Genomic DNA, 11,201 nt, shown 5'->3' on the forward strand with positions numbered 1-11,201 from the left:
TTTTGTACAAGTCAATATTTCTCTCTTGTAAATCTAGACTTAGTTCACTAAGTTCTTGGAGAGCATCGCACATAAGGCCCAAATCAAGAACAAACTCGCATAACGTTATTTTTCTTTAAAGGCCCTCATAAAGAAAGTGATTTATTTTGCTTCTTCTGCTGTCTTCTTTTGTTTCCAGAAAGTGATGGACGAGGGCTTCGAAGTCTTGCCACACTGCAGAAACAGTGAAAGCTAGATGCAACCCAGCGAGTGCTTAAAATTCTGCAATTTTAAGAAGTTGAAGTTGTAGAGTCTGCACATTCCTGTAGTTCTCTAGCATTCTTAGGTGAAGCATAATAAGTCACATAAAGTTTGTCCATGAAACTCTTCAAGCGATTCTCCTGCCACATTGTTCACTGTGTTACTAATAGACAATTCAAATCGATGGCTAGCACATTGCCAGAAAATAACACTAGGAAACCTCTCTTGCATTAGCCTCCTTACGCCATTATGCACACCAAACAACACAGCTGCACCATCACAAGTTACAGACAATAAACACAATTAAAAACAATTACTTAAAAGAAAGTAATCTTCAGATAATCCTAAACACTCAAGAAGACTAATTAAAGAGTTTAGAATTCCTCTAGCAGTTACATCTGATAATTCGATCAAATCTAGGAAAAGACTCACAGGAGCCGAAAGTTAAGGAAGAACTACACAAACACTAATAATCAATGTTGTTGTGTTACTCACAGTTGTCGATTCATCAACAAGTAATGATATTTTGTTCTTGGAGTTTACTATATTGTCTATTAATGTTTTTCTCGTTTCATTTGCGATATGATTCACAATGTTAATGCAAGCATTTGCAGAATGAAGAATATATCCAATGTCTAGGCCATTGAGTTCCTGTAAATTAATTTCGTCTTCAAAGTTGTTAAATGATTGATTTCTCCTCGCAACTTTGTATGCGGTTCGAAACACTTTTCCTGTTACGTCTTTATTATGAGACAAAGTATTTAAGAAAACTTTCTCTAATGTTTAGTTTTTTGCTTCAGATTTTATTTTTTTTTTTTGGCACTCTTTGTGCGCTGCACTCTCCTTATGTTCGTAAATTTTTTTTCTTAATGATATTAACTCTTGTTTGCGAGATTCTCCAATATGACTGATTTTACCATTTGCCCACTCCGCTGAAATATTCGTTCCCATGTGCTCGTTTCTCTCGCAGAAGCCATTTTTCTGCAAAAGTGCACAACATTCGGGCCAATCATTATCAGAATCTGCTTCCTTTTGATCACGTGGATCTTCGGTCTTGGTTTCGTGATCTTCTTCACCAAGTGTATTTTCGGTGCTAATTTTCTGTTTTACAGGATCACAAGTAGATTCAACAATTTCTGGTTCTTCAGCCTTCCTTTTTTTCTTATTGGCATAAAGTAATTACTTATTTTACTCATTTTGAACAATGAGTAAAATAAGTAGTGAATACAGAACTGAAAATAAGAATGAATACAGAACTGATAAACTGATATTGGAAGCAATCGGAAGTGAACACAACTTCCTATTTCCGGTTGCGTACCAATCTATGAAACAGGAAAGCAGGGTACCAACTTATGAATAATCAAAACTGAAAATTCAATTCGTGAACACAGTATCATCTACCGGAATATTTATACATTTTGCTGTCAATAAATCGCAAATTTTTAAAAACTTAAGAAAAAAGGTGCCGGTACTGCGTACCGTTGCGTGCCGCCAGAAAAAAAAGCACTGTATATAACGATCATATTATCACCTTTCCTACTGTAATAATCGTCCTGTTCAGTGGCAAGGTCGTCATCTTATTCAACTTGCCAGCATTCTCTTTAATATAGCGATGTTTTTAGATCAACCGTTGAATGTTTGTTTAACCTTTTGTTCACCATTATTTCTCTATCTGTTACCTCTACACATCTCTCAGAATGCATTTCCTCTAATATGGGACGATGCTTTCCATTTCTTATGGATAACATGCAAAACTTTACAATTGACTTGGATGAGAGATTTCGCGTTAATGTTGTCAATCTTAAATCTTTGTCCGGAAGAATGGAACGCACTGTAGCATCCCACACTGATAAAAATGCATTAAAATGCATCTTCATCAGCGTGGGACAGTAAGAGGTGCAGAAAACGACGGATAGGAGAGAAATGGTGTTTCAACAGCTAAAAAAAAGATTACCGATGTAAAAAGAGAAATCTGACAAGTCGGGATAAGATAATGAATATTCCACTGTATTTAAATCCTCCTGAAGTGAAATCAGATTGAATTTCTTTGTTATTACTCCAATTTTGCATCGCCTATACTGTAAACAACTGCACATCTTCCTTCAAACCACAGCGACATATCACTTTCTCTCTTTCAAAACTGCTTCTGCACAATTCGATTAATGAACCGTCCCCATATATAAGTCGCCAATCTACTAGTCATCATCATTTTCTTCAATTTCAATACCAGATTGCGATATAGTATTGCATAAAATAACTTCTTAATTTAGGGGGGGAATGGAATGTTGAATTTAGTTGTTCGACGCTTTAAGATTAAGACAGTAACAATTAATTGTTATGCCAACAGTTCACTGATCTCAGTCGGTATCAACAATGTTCTTTGTTTGGAAAGTTCCCGATTCTAGTCCCTTCAAAAACCTTGAATTAGCCAGTCTCATACGGAGGTAGCAGGGCTTTTCCTGGACTCTTGATTTTTTTTCATCCCTCACAACAGACAACCCAGCCAGAAGAATACGCATAGTTCATGGACATAATACTGCGGTCTTATGGCCTTAATTGCTTCAGTCGTTTATCCAAAGCAAACCAAGCACATTGACATCTGACTGCTGTTGTTTGATGGATAATCTAGTGTCTGGACAGTTGTGATTTTATGGTGGCCGTGTGTGTGTGTGTGTGTGTGTGTGTGTGTGTGTGTGTGTGTGTGTGTGTGTGTGTGTGTGTGTGTGTGTGTGTGTGTGTGTGTGTGTGTGTGTGTGTGTGTGTGTGTGTGTGATAATGCTATATTTTCTATTTTCTATTTCTATTTCTTATATGGGAGACAACGTACCATTTCTTTCTGAAACTAATTACTTCAGCTTCAGCTAAAAAATTATCTAGAAAATTTATTTATGTGATTTGAATCTAGGTCTTTTCAGTCAGGATGTCTTTTTTCTCTCAACAATTACAGAAGCTGGTTGAATCTAGTAAGATTCTAGTAATCTATGACAGCTGAACTCTTCTCAAAGGCATGAACAAACTGATAAAGGAATACTGTTTAATTCTATTCACATAGAATAGAATTAATCTTCTCTAGCCAACTAATTGTGGCTCTAGAAAGCGACAGTAGATCTGTTAGCTACATATTGCAGCAGGTTGCCTATTTTTGGAGATGAAAAAGAAAATCAAATTACCCATACAAGTCCTCTTACATCCACTAAAGACCAAGTAGTTTAACATACTTGAAAAAGCTCTAGAAGAGAAAATTTCACTTACGAGATTTAATTCTATTTCACAACAAAATAATGCGCGGCACAAACCGCTCCACCATGGAGGCATAGATTAAAAAAAAAAAAAAAAAAAAAAAGAAATTATTAGTACTAACATACTGAAAGTATGACCGTCGCTAATGTCAATTATAACGCTTAAAACATCCAACTGTGCAGGCTAGTTGTTGTTACCATTCTAGTAGTGTCGCAGCAATGTACACTGACCTGATCAGGTGCGTTGAATGGCACGCATTATAACTATTGGAAAAAGCTGTATGTCTTCGAAAGAAAAAAAAAAAAACCTGTTACACGTTTTAGTCCTCTGTCTTAGTGGTAAAGCTTTTATATTGAGTAAGTACCCATTTGAAACTTATGATCTAGTTTAATATTCCAGTTTTATCATTTATAAATAATATTCCTAATCGAAGAAACACTTACCGACATATCCGTAATTCGTCGAGAAACTTTTAATATCAGGTTTTTCGCGTGATATTTACTTAGCAGAGTGACGTTTCCCGAAAACATGTAGCGCTCCTAAGAAATCTTACCTTCAATGAACACTTTTTCCCCAGAGTACGTAACTCACAGCAGTTTGAACGGCATAATACATGCGGTTTCTATTGTGTAACTACTGAAAAGCAAACATTACCTATGTAGCATGCGATGTTAGAATTTAATCGATAAAGCAGACGACGTTATCAAAGCGCCATCTCATTAATTTATTTTCATTTATCCATAGTATTCCTGTGTTTATAAAACAATATTCTGAAACAATACATTTAACCAGTGTAACTTCATATATTAAACACCATCTTAATAGCATCGCGTTTTGCAGCTGCAGTGTTTCACGTAACTAAATTTGGATAAACTATTTTATTAAATAGTTTTAATGGAACACGTGAACTAGACATATATTAAAAAAAAAAAAAAAAAAAACTTTCACGGCTTACATATTAAACAAAAAAAAAAAATATATATATATATATATTTTATTTAAAAAAAACTCCAGTATATTTCATCCAACGTTACGTTACACCTCATCAGGAAGTACATGTATTGGAGTTTTTGAATAAAGTTCTATATATTTCTTGTTGCATGTGTAAACCGTAAAAGTTTTAAAAATATTTTTATTATTTTATTTAGTGTTAAAATTTTAATAGGGACTTAGTGTAAACTCTTACATAGCTTGCTTTTCCCAATATCAGTTACGAAAAAAAAAGAAAAAAAGAAAGAAAGAAAGAAAAATTAAGAACAAAAGATTTTGATTTTTCTTTATTTAGACTCTAATTGATTTATTTTTAATTAATTAATGCAAATATAAGTTTGGAAGCATATGCAGTTTATGAATAAAGTACCTTTTTTTGTTTTACATCTATATTAAATAATATACTATATAGAATAATGTCTATATTTCTGATTTTGTCTGGATGTCAATCGGATTTTGACATTTTTTCTTATAATAACAAAACTGCGTTTTTTTTTTTTTTTTTTTTTTTAAATGAGTGAGACATTGATCGGCAAACCATCAGAAAACATTGTTCCCTATACAGTAGCAATATTGCATAAGTATCGTTATTGATTATCATAACAATTACACCTCAGCAAGCTGTCGTTTCGAATGCGTTATCGCATGTCAGATTCTTTTTGTTCCACGCTTTTGTTGAAACTTTGCTTTTGGATGTTTATTAAGTTGCCTCCTCCTAAAAGTTTCCATTTTGGTTTAAACAGTAACAGTTTTAGTGAAAAACTGGTCAACTTTAAACCAAAATCGGGGGAAGGGGGCGTTTTGGAATAATACAAATTAAGAACTGCTCTGGCTAAATAGAATTTAATGAAAATGAATATTTAGAATCTTCACTAAAACTTGCTAGGTTAGATAAAATTTCGTTCGAACTGTACAAAAATAAATAAATAATAAAAATAGCATTTTAAAGAGAACTGTTCGAAACAACACGAAATTGATTATTATAAATAAGATCAATCTTATATAGTTCAATTGCTGTTAGTAGTTCTATTGCGAAACGTTTTCAACAATTGTATCGGATCGGATTGAGAACGCTGTTTGGAATTGAGACAAATAGGGATACTATGAGTCAGTGTGTTATTTGCAATCTTCTGACCAGTTTGACTGTTCTCTGGGACGAAAAACCATTCTCCATCCCAATGGGACTGGCTAACTTACCTTCGACTGAAAAGTCATCACGAAGGTTCTTTTCGAATTCTTAGACGGCTTTCCAACCTAGGTCTTTCCATCCAAAGGGTGTTACCATTAACGATTGATGATTGCCTTGGATCAATATATTTTTAATTTGTGCACTGTAAACAAACTTTTTTTTTCGCCAATTCTGTTACTTTTCATAATGAGTCTCTTACTTTTTATAAAAAGTTCATATTTTTCCATTTCTCTGAATAGAAATGGAAAAAATCTGAGTAGTGAGCAAGACACCGCGAAACTTTTACTTAAAATTAATCAGTTAAAATCCTTTTGCTGCGTTTATTAATAAATTGTGCTAAAAGAATCCAAATTCGGGATAATAGTTTTAATCGCGGATTCCAAAGTTCTCTTTAGCAAGAGCCGAGGAATAACAACCATAGTATTGGTGAATAAAAAGTATCTAACAAGTGTTCCGATTTTTGAGCAGAGCTGCTGATATGATCATCCAGCTATCCCACAAAAGTTCTTAATTCTTTCATGCAAAAAACGAGTCTGAGTTCATTCCGTTATTTATGTGAAAAATATTTATTCGTAGGAATAATTCAGGATATTTGCGAAGCATTTATGCGAAAGAGACCAGACTCATGCATTAATCTTTTAAGCGAATCATAAGTTAATTTTATTGCGATTTTTTTTTTAAATGATTAGTAAGAAAACAACAGGGCGATTCAAGATACCCTGATAGAAGGCGATTATAATGGCCATATAGGCTCCAGCTGCACAAAGCAAAAATGACTATAGTGATATAGTGACAATTATAAAAATGTTCTAAAAAAGGGTAACATCGGATGAAGATGATCATATGGAATCTGAATGTGAGCAAGGGCGGCACCCCTAATTTTTCTCGATATATAAATATATTTATTTATATTTGCTTGATTTATTTAATTTTTTCATCAACAATCCTATACAATTCTCTTATTTTGTATAAAAAATAATAAAATCCATCTTGTAGCACTTAGGAGGTCAAAGGACGCTAGCAGCATTGTGTTTAACACAGTGTCATATTGCTACGCGCGCAAACACATCATAGTGAGATGCGAGCTATTAGCGTAATGCGGCACTGTCCGTCGCGCAGTTCCACTGTTGTTTATATGCGGTTTGCGCCAGTAATAGAGTGTTGTTCGTAGTGCTTATCGTGTTTACTCCGTCTCTTTAAATATTTGGACATTACAATTAAAGACATAACATTTGTTATAGTTTTTATTTTAGAACATAATTGGGGTTATGATAATGGATTTTATTTTCAAGTAATTTTGAATTATACCAAACTGTATAATTTTATCGATAATAAACAATAATTTTTCATGTTTAATTAATTTTTACCATAATTTTGATATTTTATCCAAACACTTACAGTGTGTATGCATATTTCGAAAGTTGCAGCACCCCCACGATTTCAAGCCACGAGCCGCCACTGAATGTGAGTAACATTCGATTATCACTTTTCCTCTTCGCTGAAATGGAGCTCAGAAGAAAGGATTTACATTTCCAGGTCTATTTTGAGAAAGAGCAAACAGTGCACGATTGCTTTAAGCTTAAATGTACGAATTTATCTTGGGCAATGCTACTTGGATTATGTTAAATTCCCCATAGTTTCTGCTGAAGCTTTGTTATTAATTGAAACATGCAATTAATACAAATTTGCGTTTCAGCGCAGTAATGGGATTTGTATTAATCGCATGTTTCACAAAATGCGTACGGATTTGTTAGATTAGTTAGCCATATTTAGACAAATATTTAACTTTGTGCTCAGGATTCACTAATTTATGGAAAATTGCCAATTTGAACAAAAACTCGTCAAACCATTTCAGTTTTTGTTTCAATCGAAAGATTGTAGTTGCAAAACAGGCAAAATATTTCGAAATGATTTTAACGCAAGCACTCGTCTCTTGCGCGATGGCAGCAGTTAATAAAATTTAGTTTTTAATATATGTAGAAAAAATGTCCAGTTAGTTAAGATTTGAACAGTTAATAAATCAAAATTCACACTCACTGGTTGGAATTGAATGAATTTGTAATTAGGAATTCCAAATTTGTTCCGGCAAATAAGTCTTGGTAAACAATTTCTGATAAATAGGCAGTTCTTGCAAATAATCAGCATGCCTGTTACAGAATATGGAGAAAAATATAAGAAAGCTTTGTGTAAAAGTATCATGAGAAGACCGAACTCTGACTTGAGTCGTGTTGTTTGGAATAATGGCCTAAGCAACTAACTCACTGAACCTAGTGCATTACTGATCTAATTGCGTGTCTTCTTCGGCCGTTTTGCATGATGTTAATGGGGGGGGGAAATATCCATCATTTCATTATAAAATCAGCTAATTCACATCATTGGAAAAGAGCGAGTAAAACTTACTCGAGTCCTAGAGGAGATACAAATCCAAGAGCAAGTGTTAAAATATCTCAGTACAGCGCTGCTGAGGCTATAAGGCTTCAGGAAAAGTTCAGAATATAGTCATGAAAGTGACAGAATGTTTTAACCACTATTGAAAAAGATTAGAAATTGGAAGAGCACATTGTCAAAGGAATTGGAGATGGTAAAGGTAACATGAAACTGAACACAAGGATATTATCAATGTTGGGAATCATTATTTTGAAATTTATTAAACGAGTAAAATAATGAAAGAAAAACAGTAGAAATATTTAGAAGTAATAGTCAAGTTTCAGTCTCCGTAGCTCATTCAGTTTCGACGAAATCCTTTGGCAGGAAAGTCCTGGGCTCGAATCACTGGGATCAAAAAGACCTTTATGAGGGTTTTTCAGACGAAGGTGAATTAACCAGTCTCAGACGGGGATGAAGAGTTTTTCATCCTGTATCCCAAAACGGCCCAGGCCATTAAGGGACCTTAAGGGATGGAAGCAACCGTCAATTATTATTATTATTATCAATTTTTTAAAAAAATGAAAAAATTAAAATGTGCAAAAGTGAAATGAATCTATTCAGCATTCCCTGCTGATAAGCTAACAAAAGAAGAAACTGTGAATACAATTTATGAGATGAAATGAACTGCGAAATGTTTAGTTTTCGTGCTCATGATAATCATGAATAAATATTCAGCTAGTTCAAATATTATTATATACTTTCTATAAATATATTATATAAATTATTATATTATATAAATATATAATAATATAAATATATTATAAATTTATAAACAAAATGGATTTCCCAAATATCTTAGTGAACCGAGAAACATTTTAATGGTGTATATAAATATGCATATAATTACTCAATACGCATGACGATGATAATAATAGTTAGTATTATGCATGTAATTTATTCCCATGTGCACATGTATACATCGTAAATGGTATGTACATATAACAATAAAACTTTGGATTGAAAATTATTATAATTATTAATATCTACATTTGTAATGCAGGTTAGAAAAACTATCAGAAATCTATACTCTGAATGTCAACTGGAATACACGTTGAACCACAAATGCTCAAAAATGGATGTGTAACATTTTGCAGTGTAAATTTTTAAGTTAAATTGCAGATACCAAGTAGATTTCTTATAGTACACAAAAACGGAAATAAAATTAAATGTGATGAATTTTTCTTCTAAGTGTTTTATGTTAGGATGACAAGCTGTGCTCAAACCAGAGAAAGGAAGTCAGGATCGTATTTTTAACTGATGACAATAAGTTATGGGAATACAACAAGCGGCTGCATTTGAATTCTTCAGGAAAAGATACAGTTCCAAGAAGATTTCTGTTTGTTCAAAATGCTATGGTGTAAACAGAAGATCATGCAGAGCAATACAAAACCTATACTTAACTTATGGGTCACCAGTTAGAAATGAAGACGGTACTGGATTGATGTAAAATCAAGGGTAAAGCAATAGTGAGCTCTATCTTCTCTATTAATGATTCATTATCTACAATGATCGCATTATTAAGGATAGCGACAATTCTAATATCAAAGTTGGAGATAGTCAACTCGTTTTTTTTATGCAAATCTATACAATTACACAGAGTATGCATGTTCTTTCAATTATTTTTAAATATTATTCATTTATTATTATCATTTTATTTTCCTAACATTATTAATAACAAATGACATCGGATTTTGTGTGTCAAGTTTGATAATATGAAATACTGAGAAATGTCCTCATTCCATCAATATATAATTAATTCTAAAGTTTTCCTTCAACCCCCCACCTTTTTTTTTTTAATTGTAAATGGTGAAAATTGCCATCAGATCCTGTACCAATGTGAAATTCTGAGAAGTGTTGACATAAATTTTTACGGATTTTATTATAATATAGATGATCTCACCGTTGCAGATGTTTAAGATGTTCGTTGGTTCTCGTGAACTCTAACAGCGTTCTCCTCTAGCATGCAGCTGTGACCGAGATTCGAAATATAAACACGTCACGTATGACCTGGTGTTTTTTTTTTATTTTTATTCCTTTCTTTTTCAGACTCTCTTAAGATGCCCTTGTAAAAAGCTAAGAAATAGGATTCGATAAATTTCAGTTTTTACGAAAGTTAAATCATATATTTAATTTGTTAAGCGTGATAATGCAGATCGGAAGATGAAATGTTATAAATCGTAACACGCACTTCAAACAGTGTCAACATGCTGATTTGTTTACTGAAGTCAATTCCTTAAAAGGGTAGCACAACATGAGCGAAATTTCCGGATATAGGGGAAGTTTTTCAAATGGTAGAGTGAGGGGAAGGAACAATGAATAAGGGTAAATCCTGGAAGTTGCGTAAGGGAACAGGAATAGGATGGGCTATATTTCCCCCTTCTCTCTTAGCAGTAAGTGAAGCAGAGTGCATTTAAGGAATATGCTGACAATTCTAAAAGTGTGAATGAGATTAAGGTTCGCCATGATACATATGTTGTTGGCTGACGACTTTCTATATTGAGTTTATGGACTCCGTGGAAGTTTGTTATAAAAACGTCTCCGCTGATTAGGCTTGAAACCCGGGAATGTGTAATAATAATGAAAATATAAAGATTTTATCATAGATAGCCTTCCTGAAAATTATATCTGCAGAAAATCCAAGAGACTCGAATTAAATCCAGTTCATTGAATTGATTACCTCTCTGGAGGAAAAAAAAAGATACATAGTCTAAATTAACTACCCGAAAACAGCAAAAGACAAAAAAAAAAAAAATTACCACTCTGTCATAGTGTGTCTGCAAAAGACAATCTCAAAAACGGTAGCAGAATGAAAACGTTCTTCAGTTAATATAAATGATTAAATTAAAGATCACAGCAACTAAATTATTGTGAAGCAGGTGAAAAGTTTAATTCTCTTACTTGAAGAGTGATGGGTGAATTAAATTAAACATCCCAATAATTAAATTAAAGATCACAGCCATGTACAAACCAGGATATGAAACCCAATCAGCAAATTCAGACACTGCGGATTATCACGCAAATTATGAGAGGATCGTTTGTAACTGATATGCTGTCTACGAAGAAGAATTTCATAATATTAAAAAAAAAAAAAAAATTCAAAAAGAATACTAGAACC

The sequence above is a fragment of the Typopeltis vanoorti genome, chromosome 3, assembly GCF_054136105.1.
Source record: "Typopeltis vanoorti isolate ZY-2024b chromosome 3, IOZ_Tvanoo_1.0, whole genome shotgun sequence".
Classification (NCBI taxonomy): domain Eukaryota; kingdom Metazoa; phylum Arthropoda; class Arachnida; order Uropygi; family Thelyphonidae; genus Typopeltis; species Typopeltis vanoorti.